We start from the raw sequence: 16458 nt of genomic DNA on the forward strand, positions 1-16458 counted from the left end.
TCTACAGATCTCCTTCAAGAGATCAAGCTTCTACCAAAGGACCTGCTCTAAAACTAATTGTTGGAAATAATACTGAGAGGGGGGGGGGGTGAATCAGTATTATCAAATCAATAAAACTTTTTCATTTCCATACTTTAGATACATATACGCTACTTTAGTTAATGGAACCCGCGTGTATACGCAACTATGTCTAATGCAACTAGTGTATATCCAGAATACTTGTGATTTAGTTAATCCATTAAATGTTGATCTTTAGTTAGTGCATCAGAACTTCATTAACCATATGAACAGTAAGTAGGTGCAGTAAAACAGAACAGATCATCACACACAAGAAGCACACATGAACACCATGATATAAGGTGGAAACCCAATGTGGGTGAAAACCACCTGCTGCAAGTCATCTCTATCTTCTTATAATAAGAAACTTTTTACAATAGTTCTGTACTGGTGCAGTCTTATACCAGTACACAAGCTTCTACCTATAGAAGGCTACAACCTTCTCTCGTTCTCCATACTCTCCTGGAAGGGAGCTACAACCCCCTTAGCTCTTGTACTAGCCGATTCATTTACTAGTACGTAGGTGCCGGCCTACTGAAATGCTCCAATATTTACTCATTTTCTAGCTGCTACTGGAAGGGAGCTACCACCCCCTTAGCTCTTGTACTAGCTGATGTACTAGTATGTAGGTGCTGACCTATAGAAGGCTACAACCTTCTCTTTGTTCCTCCAGGTACCACGTTTCATACATTTTCAGACTAGATACTCCTGAAGCACAACACATTAATCTGAAGGCCACATTTCATCCAATTTTCATACTGGACCCATCAATATCGTTGAAGCACACAATCAACCAACATTAGCATCATCAATCTTTAAATCACTTCAATACTGAATCACTGAAACCCTGTCAACATACTGCAGTCACAGAGAAGACAACAGAACTCTGTAATAACAATCAAACCCAACTGCCACTTCAAATATCATACTTCATAATGTATACGCTACTACGATGAACCAAACCCGCGTACATATGCACTTTCACCAAAGCCAACCCACATACAAATCTATAAATATTCAATCATGACTTGCAGCTATTTCAAACTTAAGTTATACCCAGTTCAGAACATTACATGCGTCAATATACAGATCTAGAATAAGCATAATCAACCATATAGAGATAGTTCATTTCAAACCATTTGATCTCGATCTATCCTTCGATCTTGTTCTCCATCAACTGGTGAGATTCCTCCTTAGCTTAGATCAAGCAATGCATCATAAACCCATAACCTGCATACTGGATCTCATACTTCATCAGATATTCAAGACTTTCTTAATGCCTTTGCCTAATGATCTTCTTCTCCTTTTATAGTCTTAGGCTTTTCTCAATACTATGATCTAAAACCATAAATAATCAATACCATGGACCCAATACTTGGGATCAACACTTCAGACGAGATACCATGGTCCAAAACCATAGGTTCAAATACCAAGGACTAAATACCACGGACCAAACATAAGTTCTCCCACATGTATGCGCTTTTCCTTTCGTGAAAGTGCGTGTATACGCATACGCGTCTTTGGAACGTCTAACCCACATGTATATGCGGCTTGGTCACGATGAACCTGCGTATATATATTTTTCCCTCTTCATTCTTGTAGTCTGATCATCAATTCCTTGCTACTGACCTGCTGCACTATGATCTGTCATCTGTGTGATTTGCCATCAAGGACAACACTTGTCTCATAATGCCAACAATCTCCCCCTTTGGACTTGATGGCAAAGCTAGCTTGTCATTACTGAGAATTGTCATTTGATTCCTTTGAGCTGTCCTGCATCTCATGCATTCAATCACATCTGATATCTCTTCTGTAGATTCATCTAGTTATAAATAAGTGAGATGTTCTTCTACGAGTGGGTTGCCATCAAGTATAACACATGCATCATAATGCCAATAGTAAGGCCATAAGAGTAAGCTCCATGTAAACTAGGTAGACTAGCCTTTAGAAGAGACAAGCTAATGAGACTCGAAAAGGCTAATAGTAGAGCAACGCATGCAGTCACCTGCTCGCCACGCTTAAGGCAGGGACTCTCTACCGTGCATCCCTTCTTATTACCATTAGTTTTCAAACAATAGGTGAGCATCACGAATGACGCATGTAGTCACCACGTAGCGACCGAGCATCTGAAAATTGTCAGTCACTGCAATGGATTCTGTCATTATCCTCTGCATATGCCACAAGCTGAACTAGTAGAGTCTTAAACCAAGCAAAACTTGAATATGAAGAAACCGAGCCTTCTGCCCGTTGGCAATTACCTGCTATTTTTGCCTTTGAAGTGTATAATGATTTATCCATGTTTCATTTGAAAGCTGCTACAAGAATTAGTATTAAGGAGTCCATAAGTCAGATCTAGGAAAACTCGGATAATATCCAATCCATTCCTTTATTGGATCCTAAAGTTTTACAGGCCAAGGCTAAGAGATTAAAAACAAAATATTTTCACTTGGGATGAATCAGAATAGGAATCAACCCCTTAACTCATCAAGGGTTAAATACCTTTGTGTTAGCCACAGTCCATGATCTTACCCACAATAAGTATATTGATTCCTTGATTGGAGGCATAGTCGCCCCTCTATCACATGGCCCAGTCTTTTTCGATTGCTATCCTAATTTTTCAATTTATGTCCATGATGAGACTATCAATGATATCCTACAATTGCAGATCCAAACCTCTGGGTTTGATATGCATCAAAAAAGACATAACATAGCCATACAGACTAGAGGATGCTTTCGACATACTAATACCTTATGGCCAACTATAAAACATACTCCCAGTCGTGATTCTAAATCTAGTGTTGTTGTTCTCACTGATTCAAAGAATCAGAAAATAGAGCATCAAACTATCAGATGGGAAGACCTCACCTTTCCTGAACACTGGGTTGTCAATAATCCCAAGCCTCCTATTCCAAAAAGGATAACCTCTGTTGATATCAAAGAAAACCAGTCTTTTGCAGTTTTGTCTTTTCCCAGAAGATCTACCATTGATTACAGAGGTATTGAAAAAGCCTGTAAGAGTTCAAAGTATTATAGAGATCCTTCCATTGTTGATACCGCCTGTTCCACCTCCACTTCTTGTAAACATATTTCTCTTTTTGAGTTTTCCCAACTAGTTAACTTCAATCCTTTAGAAGTTACATGTCCAGAATGTAAAGCTGCTGTAAATTTATGTACGCTTGCCGAATCTGTCATACATATAAATCACCATCCCAGAATTGGAGAAGCTCCTCCTTCCACTTCAGTAAATTCATGCCCGAACCCGAAATGTTCAGACATACCTTTTCCACATGAGCCAGAGTCTGACCATGTCCTAATGATGCATGAGATTATCACTCTTGAAGGAGAAGATCCTCGATTGACAGAAATGATGAGTCTGATGAGACCAGCCAAGCCCAAGTATGGACTAGGTTATCTTGAGCAAGCCAAAGGTCTAATTCCAGCCTGCAGATTTGGTCCTGTTCCAGATGACTGCAAGAAGCCTGCAGTCATGGAGATGCATAAATTATTTACTCTTATGTCTGGATGTTTGAAATTAGAAATAAGTTCCAAATGGATGAAAGCCATGCTAAATTGGGACTTATTCACTAATCCAGAAGCTGAGCAGTTTGGCCAAAGCTATTCCATTGAAGAGAAGAAGAGATTAGCTGAAGATTGGAAACATTATATGGAAGTTACAAATTCATGGATTTCTTTCTATGAATGGAAGAAAAATGTTTCCACTGAAGTTGTTTTAACTGGTTCATCTTCTTCATCATCTACCAAACATGCTTGGACTGCTTTGGATGGTTCCTCCATACAAAGGAATTATTATTGGGGAAAATCAAAATGTAGCAAAGGCAATTCCTTTGGTGCAGAAGGATGATAATTCTTTAAGAATTGATGGGAGGATTCAAAAATCATCTGAACAAATCAACTTGACCAACACAACAATCAAAGGCCTGGAGATTAATACAACAAAAGTAGCATAAATAAAAGAATAGTTTGATACTATTCAAGTGTCAATAAATGAGGTTAACAAAAACCTCAATGATGTACAGTATACTGCATTTGTAGTAAGATCTTATGCTAAAGAATCTTTATCTAAAATAGAAGGAGTGGAAGATAAGTTAGTAGATCATCTTGATACTACTAAAATTCTCATATCTGGATTAACTGAGAAGGTAGAAAAGATCAGTCTGCGAAAAATAGAAAAACCAGTTCCTACTTCTTTTTTGTATAAAAGAAATATAAAGATTCAGGATCCTATTAAGCCAATAAATAGGTTCCTAGCATTGTTCCCCAAAGAAGTAGCCACATCCTCAGAATAAAAACCAGAGGCTACAGAGAAGATCACCATTGCATCATTATTTAAGTATGAAGAAGTATCAGAAGAAAAGAAAGAATCTGAGTCTCAGATCTTTCCTATTTATGAACCACTTGAGAGTAGGTTCAGTCAGTATCCTGCACCTGATCTAGAAGGTAAAGGTAAGCTTCCAGATGCACACACTTTTTTCCCTGACTCTCATAGAGAATGGAACATTGATAATCTGAGCGTTGGCCAGATTAGACAACTCATTGATTTGATGTTCACAGAATACAAGCTAATGTGTCTAAGAGGGAAAAGTGAAATTGAAGCTTGCAAGACCATCATCCAGTGTTTTACAGGGACACAGTTCAGGTGGTGGGAAACAGAATCATCTCCAAAATTGCTAGCAAAAATGGAAGCAGAAGTGCTGAAAGATGAAGCTGGAGATGTGATCCATAATCCAGATGGCACACCTATAAGTAATATGATAGGTGCTTTGACATCTATGATTCTTGAACACTGGTGTGGAAGTGAAACTGAAATAGCAGATAAGAATGAAGTCATTCTTATGAATCTGAAATGTCATAAGATGTCACAGTATGAAGACTTCCACAGAGACTGGATGCAGAGAATCTATGAGGTAAAGGATTCAAAAAATCTGTTGTGGAAACAGGTTTATCTTGCTGCACTCCCATCAAGGTTTGTAGATTATATCAGGCTGCAAGAAGTCTTCCAGTTGCCATTTGAGTCGTATACTTGGGGTGAGATCTATGCTCACATCACAAAAACTCTGGTGAGTTTATGCACAAGCTCCAAAATAAACAAATATTTGGAAAAGCTCTCAAAACTCCCAGATAAAAAGTCCATCTGTAGTAAATATGGACTTACAGTTGATGACCCCCTAGTCAAGTGGAGGAAAGCAAAGAAAAGGGCCAAAAAGGAATATAAGCAGAAATTTAAGAGCTACAAAAATCAGAGAAAAGATCCTCAGAGATCTAAAGGCCGCTCCTCCAAAGCCAGAAAAGGCTATTACAGATATATCCCCAAAACACATTATTATAGACCTTCTGACATCCATCTCCATACATCTAAGCAGGAGAAATGGAACAACCTTACTTGTTGGCTATGTGGAAAGACTGGACATACATCTTCAAGATGTCCAGATGGAGAAGAGTCTAAACAGAACAGAGGCAAGAAGTCCCAAGCCTTTGTTCAAAGGGGGAAAAATGTCAAGCAAGAAGGACAGGGACACATACAATGCATGAAATGTGGTTCCCGTTCTCACAAAACAGAGCGCTGCCAAAACGTGGTAATCAGAGACCAACTCCAACAACACCAGTTTGAAGAATCATCCTATGATTCCTTTAGTTCTTCATCTCATGAAGAATTGCAAGCACACATGCAAGAATGTTCAGACTCAGAAGCTACAGCCTGTTCATGTCCAAGCTCTGAAGAATGTGCTTGTCAGATACATTATGATTCTGATTCAGAATCATACAGTGATGAAAATTCTGAGGATTTCCATTTTAGACCTCAGAAGGAAAAAATCTTAATGGCTGCCACCGAAGAAGATGAGATAAAAATATTATCTCAGATATGTGCCATGGAAGATGGTGATATGAAAAACCAGTTGACTGAAGCATTTATGGACCAGCTCAGATCCAGCTCTTCCAGAAGTTCAGGTAAGAAGCCATTATTTGTTGATGCCTCTTTTGACAAAAATACTAGATCTTTTCAAAGACATCAAGAAAAGCCAGATAAGGTGCGATCCCTCACCTTGGGAGAAGTGAGTCGAGAGATCCAAAACATCAAAAATGAGATCTCTGCTCTAAAATCCGAGATTGCAGAAATAAAGAAAGGGAAAAGGGTGGTAGAAAAAGAATAAGAAGACCCTCATCCATGGGATACTACACGATATGATAGGATTCCAAATCCTAATCTTGAAATTATTGAGGGAAAGAAAGACCCTGTCTATGGGTTTAAAGAAATGAGACTACTGACAATCTCATACCAGCAACACCATGTCAAGGTAAATATCTGCATCAAAGGAGAAATGTTTGAACTTACAGCACTCCTAGATTCAGGAGTTGATGTAAACATCCTCAATAAGATGATAACACCAGCCAGATATTGGGTCTCCACAAAAAGAAATGTAATAGGATTTGGAATAAGACACTCAAATATGAGGTGCCTAAAGCATCTATCTGCTTTGAACATCATTGCATCAATATGAAGTTTGCAGTTGCAGATATCCCAGTTGACTGCATTTTAGGAAACATTTTCCTAGCAGTTGTTGAGCCACATGGGTCAACAAGATTGGAAGATAATAAAGATGGTTATTTCATTTCTGTTCCTACTTCAAAAGGAACTATAAAAAGGATTGATTTGCCTTACATCTCAAATCCTAGAGTCTCTACAATGATTCAGACTGTCCAAGATCTGGATAAAGCAGAAGCCAGATTGTTAGATCTAAAAGAACTGAAAGCCACACTCGAAGTGGAAGAACAGCTCAAAGATCCTCAAGTAAAAAGAAATATTGAGGACTTAAAGAAGCAGATTGAAGAAGAATGTTGCTCTAAAGAACCCAATGCATTCTGGCACAGAAAGCAACATACAGTAGAGTTCCCATATAAACAAGGGTACACAAGAAATCCTTGTAGAAGTAGAGCCATTCCTATGAGCAAGGATTATAGAGATCTCTGTGAAAAAGAGATCAAATAGCTTTTAGACAGAAAGCTCATCAAAGAATCTAACAGTCCCTAGAATTGTTATGGATTCTATGTTAACAAGAGAGAAAAACAAATCAGAGGCATTCTGAGGCTGGTAATAAATTTTAAACCTTTGAATTCTGTGCTTGTAGACGACACCTATCCTATACCTCATAAAGGTGATTTGATAAGTAGGATAGCCAGAGCTAAAGTCTTTTCTAAGTTTGATTTGAAAGTAGGATTTTGGCAAGTTGCTATTGCAGAAAAAGATAAGTTCAAGACTGCTTTTAGCATTCTAGCAGGCCACTACGAGTGGAACGTCATGCCTTTTGGATTTAAAAATGCACCATCTAAATTCCAGAAGGTAATGGACAAAATTTTCAAGCCATACTTTGATTGGCTTATAGTATATATAGATGATGTTCTAATCTTTTCTAAGAACATCCAAGATCATTTTAAGCATGTGCATACTTTCAAACAGTTAGTCAAGCATAATGGTCTTGTTTTGAGTAAGAAGAAGATAGAAGTCTTCCAGACTACTATCAAGTTTCTCGGCCATACCATTTTCAATGGCCAGATATCTCTCCAGAAACATGCTCTGGAGTTTGCTGACAAATTTCCTGATGTCATCACAGACAAGAATCAACTACAAAGATTCTTGGGATGTTTGAATTATGTCAATAATTTTTATCAAGATTGTGCCAGTGACAGGAGTGTGTTAAATAAGAGACTTAAAAAGAATCCACCAGAATGGATAGAAGTTCATACAAAGGCTGTCCAAAATATTAAATCCAAGGTAAAGTCTCTTCTTATACTATATGTTGCAGATGATAATGCATTCAAAATTATCGAAACAGATGCAAGCAATATTGGATGGGGAGGCATCTTAAAACAAAAAACTGGTGACACTGAACAAATTGTTCAGTATGCATCTGGAACTTAGAACCCAACTGAGCATAATTACTCCACTATAGAGAAAGAAGTCAAGGTTGCGTGGAACTGCATCAGCAAGTTTGATGTCTACTTGATAAATAAACAATTTTTACTAAGAACTGATGCTTCAGCACTGCATAAAGTTCTAACAAAAGACATCAAGAAGCCAGGAGAGGCTAAATTTGCCAGGTGGCAAGCACTCTTTGCTAATTTTGACTTCCAGGTTGAACACATAAAGGGAGATAAGAATTGTCTTCCAGACTTTCTCAGCAGAGAGTACATCTAGCCTCAAGACCACATAATGGTCATAGTGACGGAATGGGACCAAGCCCAAAAACAAGAGGTCCTTCGCACTATTCCTGACAACCAAGAGTGGGAAGAATACAAGAAAAATTGGAAACCCACTTGGCAGTTAAGGAATACAAAAGTACTAGATGCCAATCTACAGCCGCATATAAACATCCAGCATCTTGTACCAAAAAGGAGAGTGTATCCAAAAGGAAGCAAATGGATACATGATATGATTTATGAAAAAGCAAAAAGAGAAGCCAGATTTGCAGAAGTATCTCTACAACAATATTTTCATGATATATCCGGCATATGGTATCATGGAGGGGCCGACAATGGAATATATGAAAAATATTTTTTCATCCATCGTACCATAAATCCAACATGGTCCTGGCCTACCCACAATGTGGCCATATGGGCAAAAGTAGATCTAAAAATTATTTTTCCTGACACAGTTTATGATTTTGCAGGGTACAAAAAGCTATGGTGGGATTTCTTAATGTGGACGGTAAAGATGAGACTCATTATACTAAACTCAAGTTTAGTACAACAGGAACCTTCCAGAGAAATCAACAATGTGACTGGTTCCAACAGTGGTGGCTTGACTATGGTGTTAACAGAACAGCCATGGACCCGGTTTATCATGAATCATATTGTAGGAACCATTGTGACATATGCTTTGAACATAATATTGGAGAATGCTTTCATACCATCTATAAAACTGTTAAAGAAATGACAGTTGGAGAATGGACACCATTTCATGATGTAAATAATAGCTTAAAGGAATACATGAGTGGTCATTATGAATGGTTGGTTTTAACCAAAATAAAACATCAAATCATTCTGGGGAAACCAATGATCGTCTGAAGGATTTTTACTAAAGCCTGGGATGAATTACTGTACAAAATTATAGATTCCTAGAAATCACTATTTTCTGACGGTTCTCATGGGCTTGTCCGTTAAAAGCATCCATTTTGTAATAATGTTGTCCAGTCACGAGGACTTAATCATGGCCAGTTTTTCTCGTGGGCTTTACTGTACAAAAGCATCCACTATGTAAACAGTATAGACAGTAGCATGATATCCCGTAAGATTTACTTTTTCGAACTGGAATCTTTGTGCGGATGTCACCTCAGTGTTACCCGAAAGCAATGATTCCATCCACCTGTCCGATGCTCTACAGGAATGTTTGTCCCCTCTCATTTGTTATAAATTGAGGGTAAGGCTCATTCATGGGGCATTCGCATTTGGAGAGTCTTAGAGTCTTAGAGATCTGAGAAGCCTGTGTATCAGTGTGCTCGGCACTGGTAAGAACCTAAAGTGGCCAGATCTAGTAGCAGTATGTCTAATCTATATATGAGTTGAGTCTGTATATTCTGAGGCAGAGTCTATCATTTGCCAGGCATCCTTCGGTATTGCTTGTTCTTCTGTGAATGGCATAAAGCCCGATAAATGCAACGATAGTCAATCTCTGATAAGGAATTCTCTTTGTCATCTGTGATCTTCTCTTTGTCATAAGAGATCTGTAATCTAAATCCATTCTAAGAAATCATATGAGTATACATTTCCACATCTGAATACCTGTGCGCATTTTAATTTTCTGTTGTGGTAGCAGTTTGTCTCTCAATCTTCATTCGAAGTTCACAGGAAGTTCATTAGGGGTTCTCCAAAGGATCGAAGGGATGCTAGACCGTTGTTAGGCGAGGAAGCCATGTGTTAAAGTTGTAGAGCGTGAAAGATCTGAGTAGGTTCCCACTAATTTCACCACTGGTTCACCAGGAGTTGGTTGAAGACAAACGAAGAGATGCAGAGTCGAAGCAAGATTGTGACAGAAGCCCCTGCTCTAAATTGAAGCGATAGGAGTGTGTTAAATAAGAGACTTAAAAAGAATCCACCAGAATGGAAAGAGGTTCATACAAAGTCTGTCCAAAATATTAAAGCCAAGGTAAAGTCTCTTCCTATACTATATGTTGCAGATGATAATGCATTCAAAATTGTCGAAACAGATGCAAGCAATATTGGATGGAGAGGCATCTTAAAACAAAAAACTAGCGACACAGAACAAATTGTTTAGTATGCATCTGGAACTTGGAACCCAGCTGAGTAGAATTACTCCACCATAGAGAAAGAAGTCAAGGTTGCGTGGAACTGCATTAGCAAGTTTGATGTCTACTTGATAAATAAACAGTTTTTACTAAGAACTGATGCTTCAACACTACATAAAGTTCTAACAAAAGACATCAAGAAGCCAGGAGAGGCTAAATTTGCCAGGTGGCAAGCACTCTTTGCTAATTTCGACTTCCAAGTTGAACACATAAAGGGAGATAAGAATTGTCTTCCAGACTTTCTTAGCAGAGAGTACATCCAACCTCCAAACCACATAATGGTCATAGTGACGGAATGGGACCAAGCCCAAAAACAAGAGGTCCTTCGCACTATTCCTGACAACCAAGAGTGGGAAGAATACAAGAAAAATTGGAAACCCACTTGGCAGTTAAGGAATACAAAAGTACTAGATGCCAATCTGCAGTCACATACAGACATCCAGCATCTTGTACCAGAAAGGAGAGTGTATCCAAAAGGAAGCAAATGGATACATGATATGATTTATGAAAAAGCAAAAAGAGAAGCCAGATTTGCAGAAGTATCTTTGCAACAATATTTTCATGATATATCTGACATATGGTATCATGGAGGGGCCCGCAGCGGAATATATGAAAATATTTTTGCATCCATCGTACCAGAAATCCAACATGGTCCTGGCCTACCCACAATGTGGCCATATGGCCAAAAGGAGATCCAAAAATTATTTTTCCTGACACAGTTTATGATTTTGCAGGATACAAAAAGCTATGGTAGGATTTTCTTAATGTGGATGATAAAGATGAGACTCATTATACAAAACTCAAGTTTAGTACAATAGGAACCTTCCAGGGAAATCAGTAATGTGACTGGTTCCAACAGTGGTGGCTTGACTATGGTGTCAACAGAACAACCATGGACTCGGTTTATCATGAATCATATTGTAGGAACCACTGTGACATATGCTTTGAACATAATATTGGAGAATGCTTTCATACCATCTACAAAACTGTTAAATAAATGACAGCTGGAGAATGGACACCATTTCATGATGTAAATAATAGCTTAAAGGAATTCATGAGTGGTCATTATGAATGGTTGGTTCTAACCAAAATAAAACATCAAATCATTCTGGGGAAACCAATGATCGTCTGAAGGATTTTTACTAAAGCCTGGGATGAATTATTGTACAAAAAGTATAGATTCCCAGAAATCACTATTTTCTGACGGTTCTCATGGGCTTGTCCATTAAAAGCATCCATTTTGTAATAATGTTGTCCAGTCACGAGGACTTAATCGTGGCCAGTTTTTCTCATGGGCTTTACTGTACAAAAGCATCCACTATGTAAATAGTATAGAGAGCAGCATGATATCCATTAAGATTTACTTTTCCAGACTGGAATATTTGTGTGGATGTCACCTCAGTGTTACTCGAAAGCAATGATTCCATCCACCTGTCCGATGCTCTACAGGAATGTTTGTCCCCTCTCATTTGTTATAAATTGAGGGTAAGGCTCATTCATGGGGCATTCACATTTGGAGAGTCTTAGAGTCTTAGAGAGTCTTAGAGATCTGAGAAGCCTGCATATCAGTGTGCTCGGCACTGGTAAGAACCTAAAGTGGCCAGATCTAGTAGCAGTGTGTCTAATCTGTATATGAGTCGAGTCTGTATATTCTGAGGCAGAGTTTATCATTGGCCAGGCAGCCTTCGATATTGCTTGTTCTTCTGTGAACGACATAAAGCTCGATAAATGCAATGATAGTCAATCTCTGATAAGGAATTCTCTTTGTCATTTGTTATCTTCTCTCTGTCATAAGAGATCTATAATCTGAATCCATTCTGAGAAATAATATGAGTATACATTTCTGCATCTGAATACCTGTGCGTATTTTAATTGTCTATTGTGGTAGTATTTTGTCTCGCAATCTTCATTTGAAGTTCACAAGAAGTTCATTAGGGGTTCGCCAAAGGATCAAAGGGACACCAGACTGTTGTTAGGCGAGGAAGCCGTGTGTTGAGGTCATAGAGCATGAAAGATCTGAGTAGGTTCGCACTAAGTTCACCACTGGTTCACCAGGAGTTGGTTGAAGACAAACGAAGAGACGCAACAAGGCCAAGAGTTGAAGCAAGCTTGTGACAGAAGCCCCTGCTCTAAATTGGTATTAGAGCCAATAATGTCTGGTTCAAGAGGTCAATATTCTAAAATCAAAAACTCATATTATAATGGATTCATTTTGGAAGTCTGTTTCTTTCCGAGAATTAGAAGACAGAGAGTCATCCACAGAAGAGAACCCTCTTAGAGACATGTTTGCATCAAGTTCAAGTAGAGTCTTAAACCAAGCAGAACTTGAATATGAAGAAACCCAGCCTTCTGCCCGTTGGCAATAACCTGGTATTTCTGCCTCTAAAGTCTATAATGATTTATCCATGTTTCACTTGAAAGCTGCTACAAGAATTACTATTAAGAGTCCATAAGTCAGATCCAGGAAAACTCTGATAATATCCAGTCCATTCCTTTATTGGATCCTAAAGTTTTACAGGCCGAGGCTAAGAGATTGAAAACAAAATATCTTCATTTGGGATGCATCAAAATAGGAATCAACCCCTTAACTCATAAAGGGTTAAATACCTTTGTGTTAGCCATAGTCCGTGATCTTACCCACAATAAGTATACCGATTCCTTGATCGGAGGCATAGTCGCCCCTCTATCACATGGCCCAGTCTTTTTCGATTGCTATCCTAATTTTTCATTTTATGTCCATGATGAGACTATCAATGATATCCTGCAATTGCAGATCCAAACCTCTGGGTTTGATATGCATCAAAAAAGACATAACATAGCCATACAAACTAGAGGATGCTTTCGACATACTAATACCTTATGGCCAGCTATAAAACATACTCCCAGTCGTGATTCTAAATCTAGTGTTGTTGTTCTCACTGATTCAAAGAATCAGAAAATAGAGCATCAAACTATCAGATGGGAAGACCTCACCTTTCCCGAACACTGGGTTGTCAATAATCCCAAGCCTCCTGTTCCAAAAAGGATAACCTCTGCTGATATCAAAGAAAACCAGTCTTCTGTAGTTTTGTCTTTTCCCAGAAGATCTACCATTGATTACAGAGGTATTGAAAAAGCCTGTAAGAACTCCAAATATTACAGAGATCCTTCAATTGTTGATACCACCTGCTCCACTTCCACTTCCATTTAGAGCACGGGCTTCTGTCACAAGCTTGCTTCGACTCTGCGTCTCTTCGTTTGTCTTCAACCAACTCCTGGTGAACCAATGGTGAACTTAGTGCGAACCTACTCAGATCTTTCATGCTCTGCGACCTCAACACACGGCTTCCTCGCCTAACAACGGTCTGGCGTCCCTTCAATCCTTTGGCAAACCCCTAATGAACTTCCTGTGAACTTCGAATGAAGATTGCGAGACAAACTACTACCACAACAGACAATTAAAATGCACACAGGTATTCAGATGCGGAAATGTATACTCATATTATTTCTCAGAATGGATTCAGATTACAGATCTCTTATGATAGAGAGAAGATCACAGATGACAAAGAGAATTCCTTATCAGAGATTGACTATCGTTGCATTTATCGGGCTTTATGCCATTCACAGAGGAACAAGCAATACCGAAGGCTACCTGGCAACTGATAGACTCTGCCTCAGAATATACAGACTCGACTCATATACAGATTAGACACACTACTACTAGATCTGGCCACTTTAGGTTCTTACCAGTGCCGAGCACACTGATACGCAGGCTTCTCAGATCTCTAAGACTCTCTAAGACTCTCCAAATGCGAATGCCCCATGAATGAGCCTTACCCTCAATTTATAACAAATGAGAGGGGAAAAACATTCCTGTAGAGCATCAGACAGGTGGATGGAATCATTGCTTTCGGGTAACACCGAGGTGACATCCGCACAAAGATTCCAGTCTGGAAAAGTAAATCTTACGGGATATCATGCTGTTGTCTATACTGTTTACATAGTGGATGCTTTTGTACAGTAAAGCCCACGAGAAAAATTGGCCACGAATAAGTCCTCATGACTGGACAACATTATTACAAAATGGATGCTTTTAACGGAAAAGCCCATGAAAACCGTCAGAAAGCGGTGATTTCTAGGAATCTATACTTTTTGTACAGTAATTCGTTCCAGGCTTTAGTAAAAATCCTTCGGACGATCATTGGTTTCCCCAGAATGATTTGATGTTTTATTTTTGTTAAAACCAACCATTCATAATGACCACTCATGAATTCCTTTAAGCTATTATTTACATCATGAAATGGTTTCCATTCTCCAACTGTCATTTCTTTAACAGTTTTATAGATGGTATGAAAGCATTCTCCAATATTATGTTCAAAGCATATGTCACAATGGTTCCTGCAATATGATTCATGATAAACCGGGTCCATGGCTGTTCTGTTAACACCATAGTCAAGCCACCACTATTGGAACCAGTCACATTGTTGATTTCTCTAGAAGGTTCCTGTTGTACTAAACTTGAGTTTAGTATAATGAGTCTCATCTTTATCGTCCACATTAAGAAAATCCCACCATAGCTTTTTGTATCCTGCAAAATCATAAACTGTGTCAGGAAAAATAATTTTTGGATCTCCTTTTGGCCATATGGCTACATTGTGGGTAGGCCAAGACCATGTTGGATTTCTGGTACGATGGATGCAAAAATATTTTTCATATATTCCGCTGCGGGCCCCTCCATGATACCATATGCTAGATATATCATGAAAATCTTGTTGCAGAGATACTTCTGCAAATCTGGCTTCTCTTTTTGCTTTTTCATAAATCATATCATGTATCCATTTGCTTCCTTTTGGATACACTCTCCTTTCTGGTACAAGATGCTGGATGTCTGTATGCGGCTGCAAATTGGCATCTAGTACTTTGTATTCCTTAACTGCCAAGTGGGTTTCCAATTTTTCTTGTATTCTTCCCACTCTTAGTTTTCAGGAATAGTGCGAATGACCTCTTGTTTTTGGGCTTGGTCCCATTTCGCCACTATGACCATTATGTGGTCTAGAGGCTGGATGTACTCTCTGCTGAGAAAGTTTGGAAGACAATTCTTATCTCCCTTTATGTGTTCAACCTGGAAGTCGAAATTAGCAAAGAGTGCTTGCCACCTGGCAAATTTAGCCTCTCCTGGCTTCTTAATGTCTTTTGTTAGAACTTTATGCAATGTTGAAGCATCAGTTCTTAGTAAAAATTGTTTATTTATCAAGTAGACATCAAATTTGCTGATGCAGTTCCACACAGCCTTGACTTCTTTCTCTATAGTGGAGTAATTCTGCTCAGCTGGGTTCCAAGTTCCAGATGCATACTAAACAATTTGTTCAGTGTCACTAGTTTTTTGTTTTAAGATGCCTCCCCATCCAATATTGCTTGCATCTGTTTCGACAATTTTGAATGCATTATCATCTGCAACATATAGTATGGGAAGAGACTTTACCTTGGCTTTAATATTTTGGACAGCCTTTGTATGAACTTCTATCCATTCTAGTGGATTCTTTTTAAGTCTCTTATTTAACACACTCCTGTCACTGGCACAATCTTGATAAAAATTACTGACATAATTCAAACATCCCAAGAATCTTTGCAGCTGATTCTTGTCTGTGATGACATCAGGAAATTTGTCAGCAAACTCCAGAGCATGTTTCTAGAGAGATATCTGGCCATTGAAAATGGTATGGCCAAGAAACTTGATAGTAGTCCGAAAGACTTCTAACTTCTTCTTACTCAAAACAAGACCATTATGCTTGACTAACTGTTTGAAAGTATGCACATGCTTAAAATGATCTTGGATGTTCTTAGAAAAGATCAGAACATCATCTATATATACTATAAGCCAATCAAAGTATGGCTTGAAAATTTTGTCCATTACCTTCTGGAATTTAGATGGTGCATTTTTTAAACCAAAAGGCATGACATTCCACTCGTAGTGGCCTATTGGAATGCTGAAAGCAGTCTTGAACTTATCTTTTTCTGCAATAGCAACTTGCCAGAATCCTGCTTTCAAATCAAACTTAGAAAATACTTTAGCTCCGGCTATCCTACTTATCAAATCACCTTT

The sequence above is a fragment of the Pinus tabuliformis genome, chromosome 5_2 (assembly GCF_031772625.1).
Source record: "Pinus tabuliformis cultivar Carrire ecotype Pingquan chromosome 5_2, CPIR1, whole genome shotgun sequence".
Lineage (NCBI taxonomy): Eukaryota > Viridiplantae > Streptophyta > Pinopsida > Pinales > Pinaceae > Pinus > Pinus tabuliformis.